The 21,089-nt window shown below is 44.0% G+C and overlaps 5 non-coding genes across 5 annotated transcripts; 2 read left to right on the forward strand and 3 right to left on the reverse strand.

Moving 5' to 3' along the window:
• Positions 1-207: 207 nt before the first annotated feature.
• trnap-agg (transfer RNA proline (anticodon AGG)) lies at positions 208-296 on the reverse strand. The gene is given in 2 exon segments: positions 208-243; positions 261-296. It is a non-coding gene; the product is annotated as a tRNA-Pro (tRNA).
• Positions 297-4,451: 4,155 nt separating this feature from the next.
• On the forward strand, positions 4,452-4,525 carry trnat-agu (transfer RNA threonine (anticodon AGU)). The gene has a single exon. It is a non-coding gene; the product is annotated as a tRNA-Thr (tRNA).
• A 5,659-nt stretch (positions 4,526-10,184) lies between these two features.
• trnas-cga (transfer RNA serine (anticodon CGA)) lies at positions 10,185-10,266 on the reverse strand. The gene has a single exon. It is a non-coding gene; the product is annotated as a tRNA-Ser (tRNA).
• Positions 10,267-15,022: 4,756 nt separating this feature from the next.
• Positions 15,023-15,095, forward strand: trnai-aau (transfer RNA isoleucine (anticodon AAU)). Its single transcript has one exon. It is a non-coding gene; the product is annotated as a tRNA-Ile (tRNA).
• Positions 15,096-20,407: 5,312 nt separating this feature from the next.
• trnan-guu (transfer RNA asparagine (anticodon GUU)) lies at positions 20,408-20,481 on the reverse strand. The gene has a single exon. It is a non-coding gene; the product is annotated as a tRNA-Asn (tRNA).
• Positions 20,482-21,089: the final 608 nt, after the last annotated feature.

Below are 21,089 nucleotides of genomic sequence, written 5' to 3' on the forward strand. Positions count from 1 at the left end.
TATCCGCCTGAATTGGAAAAAAATCCAAATTTAGCTTCAAACTCCTCATCATCTTGAGACATTTTATTTCCTTCACGTGTGTTGCGCCGACGATACTCCGGCATTGAGTCCACTGGAGCTCAAACATCCTCTGGATGGAATTCAGTTCCACCAACAGCAACACTGAAAACATGTCAGAAGCCAATTGGTGACTTTTCACTAAAAGGAGGGCTCGTCCGGGATTTGAACCCGGGACCTCTCGCATATCACTCAATGAAACGCCCTAAGCGAGAATCATACCCCTAGACAAACGAGCCGCTGTTACTTCAACTTTGCAGCCAGTGTAAAAGTTCGTTTCCTCCCACAGCCGATCGGCCATCCTTTCAGACCAGGTCTGTGCATCCAATCTCGTTTTCTGCTCCGGTGTCCAGCAATATCAAGTTGCACACCAAATATTTCCAATCACCAATATTAGTCTCCCTTTACCAAATTGGTTTCGAGTGTACGACTTGAGTTGTCAAGTGAGACGTTTCAGAATTATTTGCTCTTAAACTACATTGCTTGGGAGGTGACTGAGAGGTGTGTCGATTTGCGGCACGCTCTGTTCCCTTTGCATCGCCTCATGCACATTGAGTTGAAACATGGAAAGGCTGCAGCACGGAAAGAGGCCATTCGGCCCATCGAGTCCATGCTCGCTCTCTGCAACAGCAATCCAGCGAGAAACACTCCCCCGCCTTTCCCCGAAGCCCTGCATTTTTTTTCCTTTCAAGTACTTATCCAGTTCCCCTTTGAAGGCCATGATTGAATCTGCCTCCATCACACCCTCGGGCAGTGCATTCCAGATCCGAACCTCTTGCTGTGTGAAAAAGTTTTTCCTCATGTCACCTTTGGTTATGTTGCCAATCACCTGAAACCGATGTCCTCTGGTTCTTGACCCTTCCGCCAATGGGAACAGTTTCTCTCCATCATCTCCGTCGAGATCCTTCATGATTTTGAATACCTCTATCAAATCTCCACAAAACCGTCTCTGTTCCAAGGAGAACAATCTCAGATTCTCCAGTCTATCCTCGTAACTAAAGTCCCTCATCCCTGCAATTATGCTGGTAATTTTTTTCTGCTCCCCCTCCAAGGCCTTCACATCTTTCCTGAAGTGCGGTGTCCCGAACCGGACACAATACTTCAGTTGTGTTCGAACCAGTGTGTTATAATGTTTCATCCTGACTTCGAAACTTTTGCACTCGAAACATCTATTTATAAAGCCCAGGACCCCGAATGCTTTTTAACCGCTTTCTCAACCTGCCCTGCCACATTCAACTATTTGTACACATGAACCTCTCTTTGTTCCTGGATCGCTTTCACATTTGTGCCCCGGAGTTTATATTGCCTCTCCTCGTTCTTCCAACCGAAATGTATCACTTCGCATTTTTCAGCGTTAAATTTCATCTGCCCCGTCTCTGCCCATGCCACCAGCCTGTCTATGTCATTTGAAGTCTATCACTGTCCTTAACACTGTTTACTACCCTTCCAAGGTTTGTTTCATCTGCAAATTTTGAAATTGTGCCCTGTGTACTAAAGTCCAAGTCATTGATATATATCAAGAAAAGCAGTGGTCCGAGCACTGATCCCTGGGGAACACCACTGTACAACTCTCTCCAGTTCGAAAAAGAACCGTTCCCCAGTAATCTCTGTTTCCTGTCCCTTTCTTGATGATAAGCCTACCATGCAGCACTTTATCAAACACCTTTTGAAAGTCTATATACACCGCATCAACTGAATTGCCTTCATCTATCCTCTCTGTTACCTCATCAAAAACTCTTACAGGTTCGTTAAGCACGATTTGTATTTAACAAATCCGTGCTGGCTTTCCCGAATCAATTCACCCTCGACCAAGTGACTGTTAATTCTGTCCCGGATTATCGTTTCTAAAAGTTTCCCCACCACTGAGGTTAAACTGACTGGCCTATATTTGCTGGGTTTATCCGTGCACCCATTTCTAAACAAGGGTGCAACCTTTGCAATTCTCCAGTCCTCTGGCACCACCCACATATCTAAAGATGTTGATAGATTATGGCCAGTACCTCTGCAATTTCCACCCTTACTTCCCTCAGCAACCTAGCATGTATCCCATCCGGAACAGGTGATTTACCTACTTTAAGTACAGCCAGCCGTTCAAGTGCCTCTTCTTTATCAATTTTTAGACCATCCAGTATCTCAACTATAAGTTCCTTTGCTGAGACTCTGGCAGCATCTTCTTCCTTGGTAAAGACAGATGCAAAGTACTCATTTGGTACCTCGGCCATCCCCTCTGCCTCCATGAGCAGATCTCCTTGATCGGGCCGAATCGGCCTCTCGCCTCCGCTTACTACCCGTTTACTGTTTACATGCCTGCAGAAGACTTTTGGATTCCCTTTTATGTTGGCCGTCAGTCCATAGTCATATTTCTCTTTGCCTCTCATTTCCTTTTTCTCTTCCCCTCTGAACTCCCTAATTTCGGCCTGGTGAATGGGAGCATAAAAAAGTTAGCATTTCATTCAGCCGGAAACAGAAAGTTACTGGTTGATTAATGGCGATTTGAACAAGCATTCGTCTTTTTTACAGAGTTTAATGAGTGTTGCGAAATTAATATAGTGAACTAGAATTCCTGATGGGGAACCGCTTCAGACAACACATTACTGCCCACACTGGGAAAAAGGATACTTCCGAAACTTTGACAACACACAGCAGGTCCCGCTGCAAAGTCACAGCTTGCCAGCTATTCCGAAATTTGGAGCCTGGACAGGGAGTTAAACGCTGGACCTTCAGCTCACTGCCCACTTTAAAAGTCTGATACTCTACCGACTGAGCTACCCAGGCTCGATACTACATAAGCTCCCATCGTACATATTCATGGGAAGCCTCTGAATCATCCCTGCAGCCGGCGAGCAAGGGTGAGGTCCATTTTATAAAATTCTCAGCAACGTGTTGAGGAGAATCCTTGTTCCCGTTGAACATGATGTAAGAAACATGGACAGTGAACTCGTGAGTTTACAATTCTTCTTGTTTGTGCCAAATGTCTTGACATTCGTTAGCACCAATTAAAATAACACTTTACCCAACGTCTCAAAAGCTGAACTTGTCCCACACGGGAGCTGGAAAAGGCCTCTCGACCTTTCAGCGTATTAACATCTGTAAGCTGAATAATTTCTTCCGTTACACAGTGACACCAGGCAGCATATTTCCCTTCCAAATTTTGCCAACACGAAACTTCCAACCGATGAATATCGGCTTAACGAAAAGAAGAATTGTTTGTTTGGTTCTTTAGATTTAAATATCTCGTACCGGCCCCTTTGCCATATGAGCTGTCGCTAAAAGTCCCCTCTCCCCCTATGAACAAGTAAACTGGCACCTGCTATTGCAAGACGGCAGGCCGGAGGAACCCAAGAGCTCCCATGGGAACACTAAGAAGTAGATGCGTTATTGAACATACCAGTTGTACCTTGAACTCCAGTCAAAATGTTCGGAGTAAAAGGTTTGATTGTTTTAGAAGACGCTCGAACTCACAACCTGGTCATTTCTGGAGCCCATACTGCTGTAAATAAGTAACGCACGCTCAATAATTGTGCAACACGAGAGCAGCGAACAACCGACAGCATCAGCGCTCCTGCCAAACAGCTTCATTTTCGGTCTCTCAATTATCATTTCGAGATCTTTCTCAAACAGAAGCCTCCAATCAAGATGCGCTTCATTAAATAACAATTCTTAAATCAAGAGAGTTTTGATCGATCATGACTGAAGTATGTACAATTTCCTCACTTGTTCCTTTCAATCCCCTGGGATGGTAAACATCAGGTCGTGGAGATTTGTCTATCTTTAGCCTAATTATTTTCTCCATTGCCATCATTTTACTAAAACGAAACCCCTTGATTTATTAACAGTTTTCCTCGTGTCTCTGGTATGTTAGCCTCATCCATTTCTGAGACGACCGATGCAAAGTAAAAATTTAGCAACTCTGCCATTTCCTGATTTTCAATTACAATATCACCTCCATCTGTCTTCAAGCGGCCCACATTACTCCAAGCCTCCCTTCGTTCTCTTAATATATTTGGAAAAACCTTGAGAGTTGTCCTCATTTTCCCTCACAAGTTTTTCTCCTTTTCCCTTTTTGCTCCTCTTACGCTTTTTTTTTAGTTTCAGCACTACAATAAACAACACTTCGCTGTAAAGTTCGGCTCAATAGTTCTCCAATGTCAGAGCGAGAATTGTCTGATCCCCGAATTTATTTAATGTAACAAATACAATCACACATAATCATCCATGTATCAACGCACTGATGGATACACAAAGATAAACACAGCGAGAAATCCAGTCAGTGTCGGAATGCACAGGTGAACGGAAAAGCGAAACAGACAAAGATGAAGCGGCCTGAACCCCCAACAGTGAAGTGCCGCTGATAGATATTAATGAGAGGAGGTGGAGATAAAGTGTCATCAATTGGCGCTGTGGCTTAGTTGGTTAAAGCGTCTGTTTAGTAAACAGAAAATCCTGGGTTCAACTCCCAGCAGTGCCTTGTGCAGCTCGTTATTTTACCGAATTTGTGGAATTGAGCGACAAAATAACACTGTGGTGTTTGTTCAGGAGGAAACGGATAACCGAATGACTGTTCAAAAACGCCCTTTCATTGTGCAGACAGACCTCTCATAGAATGTGTCTGTAACACGTTAATTTAAAGACACGTTCTTGTTTCTGGGCTCGTTGGGGTCGGGGTATATTTCGCGATTTGAGGTTCAAACCCGGAAGTAGTCCAAATTTGGACCAAGACTTGTGATCTTGACCTGCGGTGCAAACGTTTGCAAAGAGGGAAAGGAAGTCCCCAAATCACTCCACCTGAATCGCCAGGCCCGGATGAAATACATCCCAGGCTGTTAACAGAAGCAAGGAAGGAAATATCGGAGGCTCTGACCATCATTTTCCAATCCTCCCTGGTTACAGGTGTGATGCCGGAGGATTGGAGGACTGCTGAAGTTGTACCGTTGTTTAAAAAGGGAGAAAGGAATAGATCGAATTATTGCAGGCCAGTCAGCCTAACCTCGGTATTGAGCACAATTCTGGGGGGAAGTATTAATCTTCATTTAGAAAGGGACGGATTAATGAAGGGCAGTCAGCATGGATTTGTTAAGGGAAGGTCGTTTGAATTGAATTTTTTTGGAGGTATCAAGGAAGGTGGATGAGTGTAGTGCGTTTTTTGTAGTCTACATAGATTTTCGCGAGGCTTTTGACAAATTCCTACATGGCAGATTGGTCAAAAGTGTAAAAGCCCATTGGATCTAAGGGAAATTGGCAAGTTGATCCAAAATTGACTGAGTGGCAGGAAGCAATGGTCGACGGGTGTTTTTGTGACTGCAAGGCTGTCTCGAGTGGGGTTCCGCAGGGATCCGTACTAGGTCGCTGCTTTTCGTAGTACAGATCATTGATTTGGATTTAAATGTACGGGGTATTATTAACAATTTTGCAGAAGATGCAAAAATTGGTCGTGTGGTTGATGGTGAGGAGGGAAGCTGTGGACTGCAGGAAGATATCAGTGGAATGGACAGGTGGATAGAATAGTGGCAAATGCAATTCAATCTGGAGAATGAGGTAATGCATTTAGGGAGGGCAAACAAGGCAAGTGAATACACAATAAATATTGAAACTAATTTGCCATTTACACGCCCATTTTGCAAGTTTACTGACGTCTTCCTGTATTTTTCGCTTTGCATTAACTACAGCTCCCAATTATGTGCTGTCTGTCAATTTTGAAATTGTATTTCCGATTCCTATGACTAAATCATTAATGTAAATTGTGAACAACAGTGGTCCCATCACCGATAAATTGTGAACAACAGTTGTCCCAGCACCGATAAATTGTGAACAACAGTGGACCCAGCGCCGATAAACTGTGAACAACAGTGGACCCAGCACCGATAAATTGTGAACAACAGTTGTCCCAGCACCGATAAATTGTGAACAACAGTGGACCCAGCACCGATAAATTGTGAACAACAGTGGCGCCAGCACCGACATATTGAGAACAACAGTGGTCCCAGCACCGATAAATTGTGAACAACTGTGAACCCAGCACCGATAAATTGTGAACAACCGTGAACCTGACGATACCGGATTTCTTTACCCTTCGTCTGGTTCAGCAATAACTGATGAGAATAACACTTGAAAGTTTAACACAATTTATTAGCTGCAGCTGACCTTATCTATAGAATTGATTTCAACTCTTGACAGAGTCTGGTCAATCTCATAGAGCAGGCAAAATTACATAGGCAGATCCACACAATTATACATTTTCAGAGTGGGGAGGGACATGAGTAGCAAGGGGTTAAAACCAATCATAAACTGAGTCTTGGCAAGCCATGCTAACTGACATAATGACCGACCACTCACAGGTAATACTTGTTCATGCGTGTGACAAGGAAAAGGGAGGCTACCTTATCTCTGGCTTGGGATGTTTTTTGACCTTGCCTGCAAAGGGAGATCCATTCAATAATGCAGCTGCATGACAACTCCTTATACTAGAATTCAACTTTATCATATCTCTTTGCTTGATTAACACAAGGCAGGCTTATACATAAAGAAAATTAATAACGTAAACAGGTGGTCAAAGAAGAAGCTCATTGTTTCTAATTCTAGCCAGCAAAATGGGCTACTTATATTAACCATTGGTTCAACACACTGCTACTTCGCTATGGAGGTATCTCACTATAAACCACTAAAAGCTTACCCCATATGCATTTTTATTAAAAGGGCGCCCCGTATGCAATCTCAAACCCAGCACTGATAAATTGTGAACAACAGTAATCCCAGCACCGATAAATTGTGAACAACAATGGTCCCAGCACCGATAAATTGTGAACAACAGTGGTCCCAGCACTGGTAAATTGCGAACAACAGTGGTCCCAGCACCGATAAATTGTGAACAACAATGGTCGCAGCACCGATAAATTGTGAACAACAGTGGTCCCAGCACTGGTAAATTGCGAACAACAATGGTCGCAGCACCGATAAATTGTGAACAACAGTGATCCCAGCACCGACAAATTGTGAACAACAGTGGTCCCAGCACTGGTAAATTGTGAACAACAGTGGTCCCAGCACTGGTAAATTGTGAACAACAGTGGTCCCAGCACTGGTAAATTGTGAACAACAGTGATCCCAGAACCGATAAATTGTGAACAACAGTGATCCCAGCACCGACAAATTGTGAACAACAGTGGTCCCAGCACCGATAAATTGTGAACAACAGTGGTCCCAGCACCGACAAATTGCGAACAACAGTGGTCCCAGCACCGATAAATTGTGAACAACAGTGGTCCCAGCACCGACAAATTGTGAACAACAGTGGTCCCAGCACTGGTAAATTGTGAACAACAGTGGTCCCAGCACTGGTAAATTGTGAACAACAGTGATCCCAGAACCGATAAATTGTGAACAACAATGGTCGCAGCACCGACAAATTGTAAACAACAGTGGTCCCAGCACTGGTAAATTGTAAACAACAGTGGTCCCAACACCGATAAATTGTAAACAACAGTGGTCCCAACACCGATAAATAGCGAACAACAGTGGTCCCAGCACCGGTAAATTGTGAACAACAGTGGTCCCAGGACTTTTGACCTTGAACTGCATTTGAAACTTCTGCATAAAATGAAATGAAGTCCCCAAATCGCCCCACGTGGCTCTCAAACGCAATGGGAAGAAGTTCAATGCGAACAATCAGGAATTTAAAGGCAACTCAACGACCTGCACTTTCTTTGAATAAGTTTTGTTAGCCATTATATTTGACTGTGAAATCGCTCTCGGCTTTCATCTTGCTGAAGCAGAGTGTGGCCGCTTTGTATCTGCGAGCATGTCGGTGACGTGGTTAGCTTTGACACTGATCGCTTCCAATTTGTAAAATTTCACCAAGCGTCAGCGAAATGAAACCGAGAATCGAATTGTCCCTGTAAGTGATGAATTGAAGGGATTAGTGCTCCAAGCAGATTTGGAAAATGCACAGTGCAATCGGTCAGGAGTTCGAAATCCACCCTCCAGCCACTCGCCAATCATATTAACTGAGCTTTACTCTGGCCCAGTGTCACCGCACTGAAAGCGAGTATTTCTCCGGCATGTTTTTCTTCATAGTTGCTGGTTTAAGAGTGAAGACCGGCTGTTTGGATTTTCACTCCTACAAGCTTCAACCATTCATTTTGGACTGACTGTCGACAGTTGTTATATTGGTCGCTGCAAACTCAAAGTTTAGCCCAATTAATTATTGGTTCAGCAGGTGACCTCTTCACCTGTCTCGTTGGTGCTGTCGGTTTGCACGGAAGTTTGATGGTTCGAGCTGTTATTTGATTTTTCCTCAGGATTCTTCGCCTCAAAGTTCCAGGGATTCAATGTATTTTTTGGAAGCAAGAAAATTACAATTCTCCTTGGCAGACAAGCCCCCGAAAGGCCAGAAGGGAGGCCGCACTCGCTGCAGGAGAGCTGGTTCGCTGTGACATGGAGATTTCTGTAGTGAGCGAGATCAGACTGTTCCTATGTTCAGAAAATAAATGTCACACCCTTTATGTTGGAAAAGCAAAACGGTGGGGATTTTTGTATCAGATGTTGCTCGTTGCGTTACTTTCATCTTGATCGTAGAACCGGTTCGGGCGTTCCTGTGATAAACGGCGACAATTTCCTATTCATTTTAAATTTAACAACAGCTGCACTGAGCTTTTAATCATACCCTTAAGATACAGTCTATAAAATGATGAAATTTGATCACCTGCAAAGCATAAAAATCTGATTAAAGTTTTGACTGTCTCTCGGTAACCACGTCAACATCTCCTTCAGTATGAAATAGAAAGTTATCGTTTGATTAATGGTGAATAAAACAGTCATTCATCTACCAACAGGGTTTAATTAGTTTCATGCAATTAATTTAATAACTTTTGCTAAAGTTAATTCCCTGACTTGGAATCGAACTCATGCGTTGGTGGGAGCATTAAATTCTCACCATCAGTCCATCGGGGAGCGCCCAAGATTGCGCACGGAACACAACAGAACTGGTAAGATTTACTTTTCTTTCACTCTTCCGTGATTCATTCAGCTCTGTGTTTATTTTCAGGCCTCTTATCTCTCCCTTCTTTTCAGCTTCTGACTGCGGATATTCTTGTGGTTAAATATGAATAATATAGAATATCTCACAGCCCCAGTATATGTGCTCCTTCTCTGTACAGTTCTGTACAAAATCAAACTGTACTTTTATAACGACGGTGTCTCTCCTTCACCCCCGACAGAAGCAGGAGGAGATGCCACTTTAAACTGCCAGTTGCTTCAAATGATTCATGATGGACCTGCGTGGCCTTGCAGTTTTCCCAGGAGCTGCATTCAGGTTCGTGAATTTTGGAAATGGAAACATGTCCATCAGCAGCTTGTGGTAGTATTTTACCTCACTTTCCATTTCATGTACATGCCTAGTTGCACTTGGTGCTGTCATTGCCTGAACATCACCTTCTGTCGCGATAGTAGTTTGAACAGAAAATGCCATTTTTTTGCGGGCAGCTTGTCTCGCACGATAATGACCTGAATTACAAAGAGGCAAGTAGGAAAGGCCGCGTTGGGCTGCTTGTTCGCACCAAATAATTTTCAGCGTTTCTTTGTGGTCTAGTGTTTAGATTCAATCATCACCATGGCAACGGTTCGATTGTTGTATGTCTCAACACTCGCATTTAAACACTCTACCATAAGTGCACTGTATTCAAATTGCTGATTTTTTTCACTGTGAGGTCGAAGAGACATAAATGTGTGGACAATAGCTCCGAATACATCAACTGGGTTGCACCTTTGCTTCTCCCCCGGTCTCAGTCTTTCCATCTTTACCCTTCTCTGCTGGTGTTGCAGGTTCGATCATCCTTGGCCGTTCAAGAAAACCTGAGAAGTCCATCAGGGGAAAATTCAGAGAGTCAAGAGACAGGGACAGGGAGAGATTAAAGTATAGAAACAAATCGGATAAATATCAAGCTTTGCGAACGAGCAGAATTGAAGATGGAGCTTGGTGGAGATTCTTTCACGTGCCGTGCAACTCTGCAAGAGACCATTGGCTCCGAATTCAAAGCATTTGCCTCGCTGGATCATCTCTCTGAGGGAGGGAACACGGTCCGTCAACTCCAGTCCTTATTTGTTTGATCATTGAACAAATCTATAAGAAATAGCGCTACGAGCAGGATTCGAACCTGCGCAGGAAAACCCCATTAGATTTCGAGTCTAACGCCTTAACCACTCGGCCATCGCAGCTATACAAAAACAGAACAGCTACTGCTACCAAAAGGGTGCAACCAGTGCAGAATTCGGTGCAACCCATCGCCGATCGGCCATCCTGCGATCCATCCAATCACTTTTTCTATTCCGATGTACAGCAATGTGAAGTTGTACACTAACTATTTCATATCAACAATATTAGCCTCTCTTTACCACATTCGTTTTGAATGTGCGACTTGTCATGCCAAGTGAGACTTTTCAGAATTAATTTCTCGAAAGTTACATTGTTGTCTCCCTCGGCATCCGCAGATTATCCACTCGACCACAAGTATAACATTGACTACACTTCAAAAATACCTCATTGGCTGTATAGCGCTTTGGGAGGTCTTGAGGTCTTGAAAAGCGCTTTATAAAGACAAGACTTTCTTTCTTTTTATACTGGAATAAAATTACTGATGTTTTCACTATGAGGACGAAGAGACATTAATGTGTAGATATTATCTGCGAGTTCATCATCTGGGTTGGATTTTTAGTTTTCCTCCCGTCTCAGTCTTTCGATCTTTACCGTTCTCTGCTGGTGTCGCAGGTTCGATCAGCTTTGGCCGTTCAAGGCTGCCTGAGAAGTCCATCAGGGGGAAACACAGAGAGACAGAGACAGAGAGAGATAGAGAGATAAAAGTATCGAAAAAACCTAACGTCAAGTTAGCAGCATTTACGATGGAGATTGGGAGATATAGAATCATAGAATCGTCACTGCACAGAAGGAGGCCATTCGGCCCATCGAGCCTGTGCCAGCTCTCTTTAAGTGCAATCCAGATCGTCCCATTCCCCCGTTCTTTCCCCGTATACCTGCAAATATTTTCCCTTCAAATACTTATCCAGTTCCTCTTAGAAACAAGGATTAAATCTGCTTCCACCACCCTTTCAGGCGATGCATTCCAGATTATATCCACTCGCGAGTTTAAGAAGTTTTTCCTTTTCTCGCCTTTGGTTCTTTTGTCAACCACCGTAAATCTGCGTCCTCTGGTTCTCGACCCTTCCGCCAACGGGAGCAGTTTTTTTTTATTTACTTTATCTAAACCCGTCATGATTTGAACACTTCTATCAAATCTCCACTCAACTTTCTCTGCTCGAAGGGAACAACTCCAGCTTCTCCAGTCTACCCACGTAACTGAAGACCTCATCCCTGGAACTATTCCAGTAAATGTTTCTGCACCCTGTCTGACGCCTTCACATCCTTTATAAAGTGCGGTGCCCAGTTTTGGACATTTGTGGAATATTGTGAAGTTCCCTTCACGTATCTTGATATTTTGCAAGTGACCACTGGGCTCCCAGTTAAAATGATCTGCCGCGGTGGAGTATCTCTCTGAGGGAAGGAATTGCAGCCCGTTATCTCCAGTTCATATTTATTTGAGCATTGAACAAAACTTTACACAATAGCGCCGATAGCACGATTCCAACTTCTGCCGGAATACCCCATTGGGTTTCAGATCTAACGTCTGAACCACGCGACTACCGCAGCTGCGAGCGCCTTTGATGCACGGCTGTAAATCAGAATGAACAGGGTACTCACAGGAGATTTGTGAGACTATATGTTCTTTCAGACAGGTTTCCAACTGGACACATGCAGCCGCGACCGTCCGGACGTTGCTGTTTCACTGGTAGAATTCTCACCTGCCACCCTAGGAGACGGGGATTGATTCCCGGCCGATGAAGGAGCATTTTCTTTCTGCACCCCTGAAAAGAGATAGATTCACATTCAGCTTCAATCTGCACACCACGTTGAGACATTTTCCTTTCCCTATCTGGTGTTGCGTCGACAAACCCTCTGCATTCGAGCCACGAAACGTCAAACATGCTCTAGAATTAAGTCAATCCTGTATTCTGCAACGCTGAAAAGATGTGAAAAATAAATGAATGAATTTCCACTGAAAATAGTGACACAGGAGGGCTCGTCCGGGAATTTCAACACCGGACCTCTCACATATCAATTAGTGAAACGCCCAAAGTGAAAACCATAATCCGAGACCAACGAGCCGTCAGTAACACAGCCGTGCAACCAGTCGAAAGTTTCCCTGCTCCCCACAACCGATCGCCTATCCTTTTAGACCACTCTGTCCATCCAATCATCGAATCATAGAATGATTACAGCACCGAAGGAAGTCAATTCGGCCCATCCAGACCGTGCTATCTCTTTGTCAGAGCAATCCAGTTCGTCTCATTCCCCCGCTCTTTCCACGTGGCCCTGCAATTTTTTTCCCTTCAAGTATTTATCCAATTCCTTTGTGAAAGCCACGATTGAATCTGCTTCCACCGTTTCAGGCAGCACGTTCTAGATCATAACAAGTCTATGCGTAAAAAAGTTTTACTCATTTCGCCTTTGGTTTCTTTTGCCAATCACCTTAAATCTGTGTCGTCTGGTTCTCGACATTTCTGCCAATGGGAACAGCTTCTCTTTATTTACTTTTTCAAAACCCTTCATGATTTTGATCACTTCTATCAAATCTCCTCTCAACCGACTCTGCTCGAAGAACAATCCTAACTTCTCCAGTCTGTCCACGTCACTGAAGTCCCTCATCCCTGGAACCATTCCAGTAAATCTTTTCTGCATGCTCCCTGAGGCCTTCACATCCTTCCTAAAATGCGGTGCCCAGAATTGGACACAATACTCTGGTTGTAGCCGAACCAGTGTTTATAAAGGTTCAACATAACTTTCTTGATTTTGTACTCCATGCCTCTATTTATAAAGCCCAGAACCACTTTCTCAGCCTGTCCTGCCACCTTCAAAGATGTGTGCACATATGCCCCCAGGACTCTCTATTCCCGCACCTCATTTAGAATTGTATCATTTAGTTTATGTTGCCTCTCCCCATTCTTCCTGCCAAAATATATCACTTCGCACTTCTCTGCATTAAATTTTATCTGCCATGTGTCCGCCCATTCCACCAGCCCGTCTGTGTACTCTTGAAGACTATTATTATCCTCTTCACTGTTTACTCCAATTACTAGTTTTGTGTTATCCGCGAATTTTGAAATTGTTCCTGTCCGGACAAGTCCAATTTATTAATATATATCAAAAAGCAGTGGTGCTAGTCCGGACCCCTGGGAAACAACACTGTCTACCTTCCTCCAGTCCGAAAAAAAATACTTTCACCACGACTGTTTGTTTCCTGTCATTTATCCAATTTAGTATCCATGCTTTTATTCCATGGGCTTCGATTTTGCTGAGAAGCATATTATGTGGCACTTTACTTCATCGAAAAACTCAATGAAGTTAGTTAAACACGATTTGCCTTTAACAAATTCGTGCTGGCTTTCCTTTATTAATCTACACTTGTCGAACTGGCTGTTATTGTTATCCCGTATTTATCGTTTCCAAAAGCTTCCCTGCCACCGAGTTTTAACTGACTGTCCTGTAGTTGCTGGGTTTATCCTTGCACACGTTTTTAAAAAGGGAGTAACATTTGAGATTTTCCAGTCGTCTGGCACCACCCCCATATCTCAGGACGATTGGAGATTATGGCCAGCAACTCTGAAATTTTCACCCTTACTTCCCTCAGAAACCAAGGATGCATCCGATCCGGACCGTGTGACTTACCCAATTTAAGTACAGCCAGCCTTTCTCGTACCTTTTCTTTATCAATTTTTATCCCATCCAGTATCTCCACGACCTCCTCTTTTACTGACTCTGGCAGCTTCTTCTTCCTTGGTGAAGACAGATGCAAAGTACTCATTTAATAATTCAGCCTTGCCCTCTGCCTCCGTGCATCATCTGCTTTTCTGGCCCCGAATCTGAATTTCGATTCCGATGTGGTGCAATGTCAAGTTGGACACTAACTATTTCAAGTCAACAATATTAGTCACTTTTCATCAAATTCATTTATGGTGCATTTTCTTACAGTGAAAACACGCATTGAAATCCAGGATATTGTATCGTCCCTTGGGGGTCATTGGACCATCAAATTTTGGGTTAAGAGCCGAACGCGCTAAATGATTGTGCCAGAGAAAAACATCACATCGCATGATTAACAACATTAATTTTTCACCGAGCTAAAGCTTGTGGTTGCAGTAACCAAAGAACGTTATTAAATTAATTGATGAAACTAATGAAATTCTGTGAAAGATGAATAATTGTTGTAACCGATAACTTTGTGCTGCAGAATCACGGAAATACTAACATGGATAGTGAAACCTTAAATACGTTTTTGTGTTTTGTATGTGATGCACTTTCACCGTTTTCCACTTTCCAGACTGCATTTAAGGGTCTGGTTTCAAATATTGATAGCTAATGACACTTGGAATTTGGTACAGCCGTTGTTAAAGTTAACAGGAAGGAACAATAATGGTCCCTTCTCTCAGCACAAGTTGACGACTGGAGGTTTATCCGAAGCAAGTTCCTCAAAACTATGTTTTTATGCGGGAACTGAAATAGAGCTTTTTCACGTAAAAGGCGAACATGATAAGCATTACACTACGGAAAACTCAGCGCACAATTTTCGCAGTCCCTCAGTGTCCTGCCCACTGTTTTCACAGCGGGGCAGTGTTTCAGGGGTGGGCTTTCAATGTTCAGAACATAATTTTTACCAGAATTAAATTTGTCGCATTAAAGTGCTCCTTATCTGTTAATTTCGATTTACACCCTTGCCAGTTTTATGCAGAAACAAGTAACAATGTTTAAGGGATGTGGTGTGTTCAATGTTCGTGCAATAAATGGATAACGCAGTGTGAGAAGTAAAACACAGACCACCCAATGAGTGCCCCAAACCGATTGCCGTAAGGAAGAAAAATGGCCGGTTAGCTCAGTTGGTTAGAGCGTGGTGCTAATAACGCCAAGGTCGCGGGTTCGATCCCCGTAATTTATGACATTATTTGAGTGACTTTGAAAATCCAGACTTTACAAACAAGGAAGTTCATGCAAAATTCAGAAGGAATCGTTTTTGGAATAGCATTCATGACAATGTTTGATATACCTTTGCCCCTGGGGCGGAGAAAAAAAAATCTTTCCGCTCATTTTTCATTTATCCTTCATTTCTCACTCACCTTTCCGTGTCTCCATCTCTTTCTGTCTGTCTCTTTTCCTATCCCTCCATTTCTTTCCATTTCCGGGACTATTCTTCCAGGTATGCTTACTGACAAACATCACAACCTGTGTCACTCAGTATCCGGGTATGTTTACTGACACACATTACAATCTGTGTCACGCAGTATCCGGGTGTGTTCACTGAAAAACATTACAATCTGTGTCACTCAGTATCCGGGTATGTTTACTGACACACATTACAAACTGTGTCACTCAGTATCCGGGTATGTTTACTGACACACATTACAATCTGAGTCACTGAGTATCTAACAATGTGAAGCAACGAGTTTTATTCCCGCTGTGATATCTCTCTGTCGGTTTGCTGATAAACGTTTAACTCGGGGCCTGTTCCCTTTAACGGTCACAAGCAGTTAGAAACAGACAGAGCGGAGATGAGGAAAAGGCATCAGTTTAGCAATCAAATGCTTCAAATCAAATGTTCGCCGGCGCTGAGAGAGGCAAAAAACAGAGAAAAATGCAGAAAGAAATAAAGCTAAATAAAGATGCGATCAATATTTCTCATCCTTGATGCTTCTCTGCTCCTTCCCCAAGCCTCCAGCGCCGGTTAATATTTCAGTGTAAATTAATGCAAGATTCGACCCAAAGAATGAGATCCAAACAACCAAATTTTGCTGAAATTTGGAATTGAACTCGGGACTTTCAAATTTTTGCATTCTCAACTGAGCTGTATCGGCTCCATCCCAAGTTCGACTGTCTGGCACAGGCCTGGGACTGTGCCTGGGCGTTTCCTGCTCTGCGGGGCTCAGGACCACTCCTGGTGAGATCAGGAAACGCACCCCAGACCGGAAACTGTGGTTTTCCTGTTTTGTGTGGAGCAGGTGAACTGCCGCTGCCCAGTGTGACTGCGTCGATGAGTTTCCAGCTCTGATGGGGGATTGAATCCCTTCCCACAGTCCCCACATTTCCACGGTTTCTCCGTGGTGCGGGTGTCCTTGTGTCTCTCCAGGTTGGATGATCAGTTGAAGCCTCGTCCACACACACAACACGTGTACGGTTTCTCCCCACTGTGAATGGTGCAATGTTTTTTCAGGCTGTGTAACTGGTTAAAGCTCTTTCCACAGTCAGTGCACTGGAACACTCTCATTCGGGTGTGTGTGTCTCGGTGCTTTTCCAGTCACACTGATGTTTGAAATCTTCTCCCACAGACAGAAAAGACAAACATTTCTCCTTCCACATTCAAAGGTCGATGATATTCAAGTCCTGATGAATCGAGTGACACTGTCAGATCTTGACGTGATCTTTGGTTTGAATTTCCCGTCTGCAAATCCTCCCCTTCTGATACCCTGTAAAAGTTCACAAAAGTCATCACTCTAAATACAGGATCGAAATTCAGAACAGACAATTCTAATTTCTATGGAACTTTCTATCCTCTCTTTTCCGCCAAAGCCGTAAATCCCCGTCCCACACACTCTCCCTCCTCCCTGTGCTGAAATACAAACCCATCCCACCATCTCCAATATTTCTTCCCTCCACTCCCAGTTTTCTCCCTCCCTCTCCTCTGATTGGGTTCAGTTCTACACCCGCTGTGCGCAGAGTGAGGATAAAATAAATGAGGCACTGGGACCCTGAAGCCCCGCCCACTCTTTGTTACCGGTCACTGGGACCCTGTTGCCCCGCCCACTCATTGTTCCTGTGCCAAGATGGCCGCGCATGCGCCAAGATTCGACCATGACTTCCGCTCGCAAGACGGCGGCCAGTCACACTGCTTTTCGGACGACTGCTGGTCGGGCCTGTCACCGAGGTGCAATCACTGGGCCTGTGGACTCGGATTTGTGGCCTCAAGATGCGATCAGGTGCTTGTGAACCTTCTCCGCCTACCCACATGTCCCATTCCTCCCCCGTCTTCTCCCGGCCTCCGACTCGCCTCTTCCTCCTCAGTCCTTCGCCACCACTCGCACTGCGCATGCTCAGAGCACGGCCCGGTCCTGCCACTGCGCACTGTTCTCCTGTAGTCATTGATAGGGCACATTCTGAGGCGCGGGGGATTGTGGGTAAATGCCCCGCCATTGAATGCCGGAATTGCCGAACAGAAAATTAATTATTGTCATCCCATCGAGGTTGGTGCCAGGGAGGCAACCAACATAATAAATAAATTATACAGAAACCCGAGTGCTCAGCCCTTCCCCATGGTGCGAGGTAAACTGGCCGCTACTTTTCCGTTCGTAAGTCGCAACTCAGGCCCGACCCGCCCAGTCTGGTTTAATTGCCAAATGTTCTCAAACTCGAATTCAGACCTGTCATTCTCAGGGAAACTGACGAGGTCTCATTTTTTCTGTGCCCTACCCGAGAGCCAGTTAATGGCTTTAATAAGCTGGCAACAATTTTTGCAAAAGTGAAAAGAGGAGAAAAATTCCACGAGCGATGCCTCAATACACAAGGGACCACGAACACTGTGACACCAAATCGAGGGCAACTTACACGGGACACCAAATCCGGGAACAACTTACACTGAGACACCAAATCCAGGGACCACTTACACTTGGACACCAAATCCAGGGACCACTTACACTGGGACACCAAATCCAGGGACCACTTACACTGGGACACCAAATCCACGAAACACTGACACTGAGACACCAAATCCAAGGACATGTGGACAGGGACACCAAATATAGGGACCACTTACACAGAGACACCAAATCCAGGGACCACTTACATTGGGACACCAAATACAGGGATCAGTTGCACAGAGACACCAAATCCAGCGACCACTTATATGGTGACATCCTTTTTGCACCTTCTCCAGTATCTCTATATCCTTCATATAATATGGAGACCAGAACTGTTCACAGTACTCCAAGTGTAGTCTAATCAAGGTTTTATACAAGTTTAACATAACTTTCCAATTCTATCCCTCGAGAAATGAACCCAAGTGCTTGGTTTGCTTTTTTATGGCCTTTTTAACCTGCATCACTAATTTTAGTGATTTGTGTATCTGTGTCCCCAGATCCCATTGCATTTCTACCCCATATACACTCTTATTGTACAAGCAGTATGTGGCCTCCTTGTTCTTGCGACCAAAATGCTCCACTTCATCCTCATCTTTATTAAAATTAATTTGCCAATTACACCCCCATTCTGCAAGTTTATTAATGTCTTCTTGTATATTCTTGTAGTCTTCATCAGTATCAGCTATAACCCGCCCCAAACTGGTGTCATCCGTAAATTTTGAAATTGTACATCCGATTCCCGAGTCCAAATCGTTAATATAAATTGTGGCCATGATGTGGAGATGCCGGTGATGGACTGGGGTTAACAATTGTAAACAATTTTACAACACCAAGTTATAGTCCAACGATTTTATTTTTAATCCCACAAGCTTTCGGTCCATCACCGGCATCTCCACATCATAAATTGTGAACAGTGGTCCCAGCACCGATCATTGTGGAACACCACTTTCCACCTTTTACCAGTCTGAGTAGCGAACCTTAACCCCTACTTTCTGCTTTAATGCAGTGATCAAGAGAAACTTCTTTACACAGGGAGTTGTGAAACTGTGGAAATCACTTCCAAAGTTCTGTAATGACAAGTGGCCTCATGTTTTTATCCAAGACATCACACAGCCCAGTCATTTACTCCAAATGTTGATGCAATGGTTCAAGCTAAGAGGTGCCAGGTATTGGGAGCAGCAGTAGCAATAAATAAAATCTAAACGTAAGTAAGTACCAATATCGTTCATCTTCATCTATTTCTAGTTTAATAACTTTTGCTGAATGTGGCCCAGGCCAAGTGCCATAATATCGGATCAGGCTCATCATCCAAAATGAGTTTGACAAGCCTAAGATAGACAATGTGAAGCGGATTACCCTCATCCACTAACCCAGCAACTTCTTCAAAAAACTGAAGCAAGTTTGCAAGACACGACCTTCTTTCCCGGAAGCAGTGTTGAGGATCTCTAATGGCGCCTTCTCTTTCCCCGTGGTCATAAACAGCATCTCTTCGGATCCCTTCAAGCATATTCCCTCTGATCGATGTCACACCGATGGGCCTGTCATTCCCTGGCTCTGCTTTGTCCCCTTTAATGAAAATGGGAACTACGTAAGCTATTTTCTAATCTCAGGAGACAATCGCTGACTCTACTGAGCCGTTGAAGATACACGCAAGGGGCTCACAGAGCACCCGTCTCATCTCTTTAATCACCCGTGGGTGAATATCATCGGGACCTGGAGCACAATCTGTTTTGAGATTTCGTATTTTATCCAAGATGACATCCCTTTCTATTTTAATATTTATGATGTTATTGTCGACAGCACATCCCACAGCTGGAATCTGAGCATCATCCACAGGCTGATGAGAAATAGTCATTTAACAGCTCTGCCATAGCCTGGGAATCTGTCCTGAACTGCCTTTCAGTGGACCTAAACTATCTTGAATGGTCTTCTGACTCCTGACGCAGCTGAAAAGGCGTTTGCTTTTATTCCCACAATTGTGCACCTTCTGCTTTTCCAATGATCTCTGAGCTTCTCTAATGGCTGCTTTTGTCTCCCTCGATTGTGGGTGATATTTGACACTATCCTCCTGTAAACTGAATTCATCCTGATCTGACCTGAGTTAAATGTAGGACAGTTCGGGGAGTCAGGAATCATTCACCCTGAGACCTAAACTAACAGGTAAAACCCCAGACGGTTCCTTCGTAAGGTTTCCTCTGGTTCCTCGGCATATATTTGTCAGGATGCCGAAACCCAGCTTTCTTACAGTCCACTCCTGGAGGTCCCACTCCCTGAGCCTACAACCTTCAGCAGTGTCAGTGGTGGAGTTCACAAATGAACTGAAACCCTTCGGAATGCGAAAACAATTTTGCGTTTCCAAAATAAAAGGACTGACATTTATTGTGGAAACAGTCTGGTGTCGCTCACTGCAGAAACATCCATGTCAGAGTGAAGCGGCTCTCCTGCAATCTTTGGACCTTGTCTGTCAAGAAGAATTCTGATTTTCGTGAAGGCAATCTCAGGTTAAATGGTGGAAGATCGGCCGTGCTCAGCTGGCCATCGAAACCGTGCATTTTTTTTCAGACAAAACATATATTTGAAACGAGGAAATGCGAGACCATGAATCTGAAGGTAAAAGTTTCGCGACCATCTCTGGGTGGGATCGAACCACCAACCTTTTAGTTAACAGTCGAACGCGCTAACCGATTGCGCCACAGAGACACGGCACGTTTGTTTTTGAAACATTGATTTAACGAGCTAAAAATTCTGGTTGCCGCGATCAATTTTACCTCTCTCTCCCATCAGTTTATTTTTCCAAAATAAAGGGTGTGAAGTTTGCACGAGTGAAAATCTGTGCTCTATTATTTCTGAACATTAAACTCACCTTGCCATTAAACATCTGTATGTTTGAAGTCTTAGTCCCATCGTGGCAGAGAGGATTGATTTTTCGAGCTGTGATTCTCCATCCTCTATTCCAGTAATATTCAGGTTTGGTGAAAATCAGATGAGATGAAACGATCAGGTCCAACCAGCAGGTCTTCGACACTACACGGTGTCGACAAAGTTGTCGCTTGCACTTACAGTGAAGCTGGCGGCAGTTTTCGCTCTTAAACCAGTAACTGTAATGTTGAAAGAAAATGTGGCCGACAAACATTCGATTTCAGCGCGGTGACACTGGGTCAGAGTAAAGTTCAGTTAATGCGATTGCCGAGTGGCGAGAGGGTGGATTTGGAACTCCTGTGCGGCTGCACTGCGCATTGCCCAGATCTGCTTGGAGCGATATTCACTTCAATTTATCACTGACAGGGACAGTTTTATTCAATGTCTCT

Source organism: Heptranchias perlo, chromosome 20, assembly GCF_035084215.1.
Source record: "Heptranchias perlo isolate sHepPer1 chromosome 20, sHepPer1.hap1, whole genome shotgun sequence".
Classification (NCBI taxonomy): Eukaryota; Metazoa; Chordata; class Chondrichthyes; order Hexanchiformes; family Hexanchidae; genus Heptranchias; species Heptranchias perlo.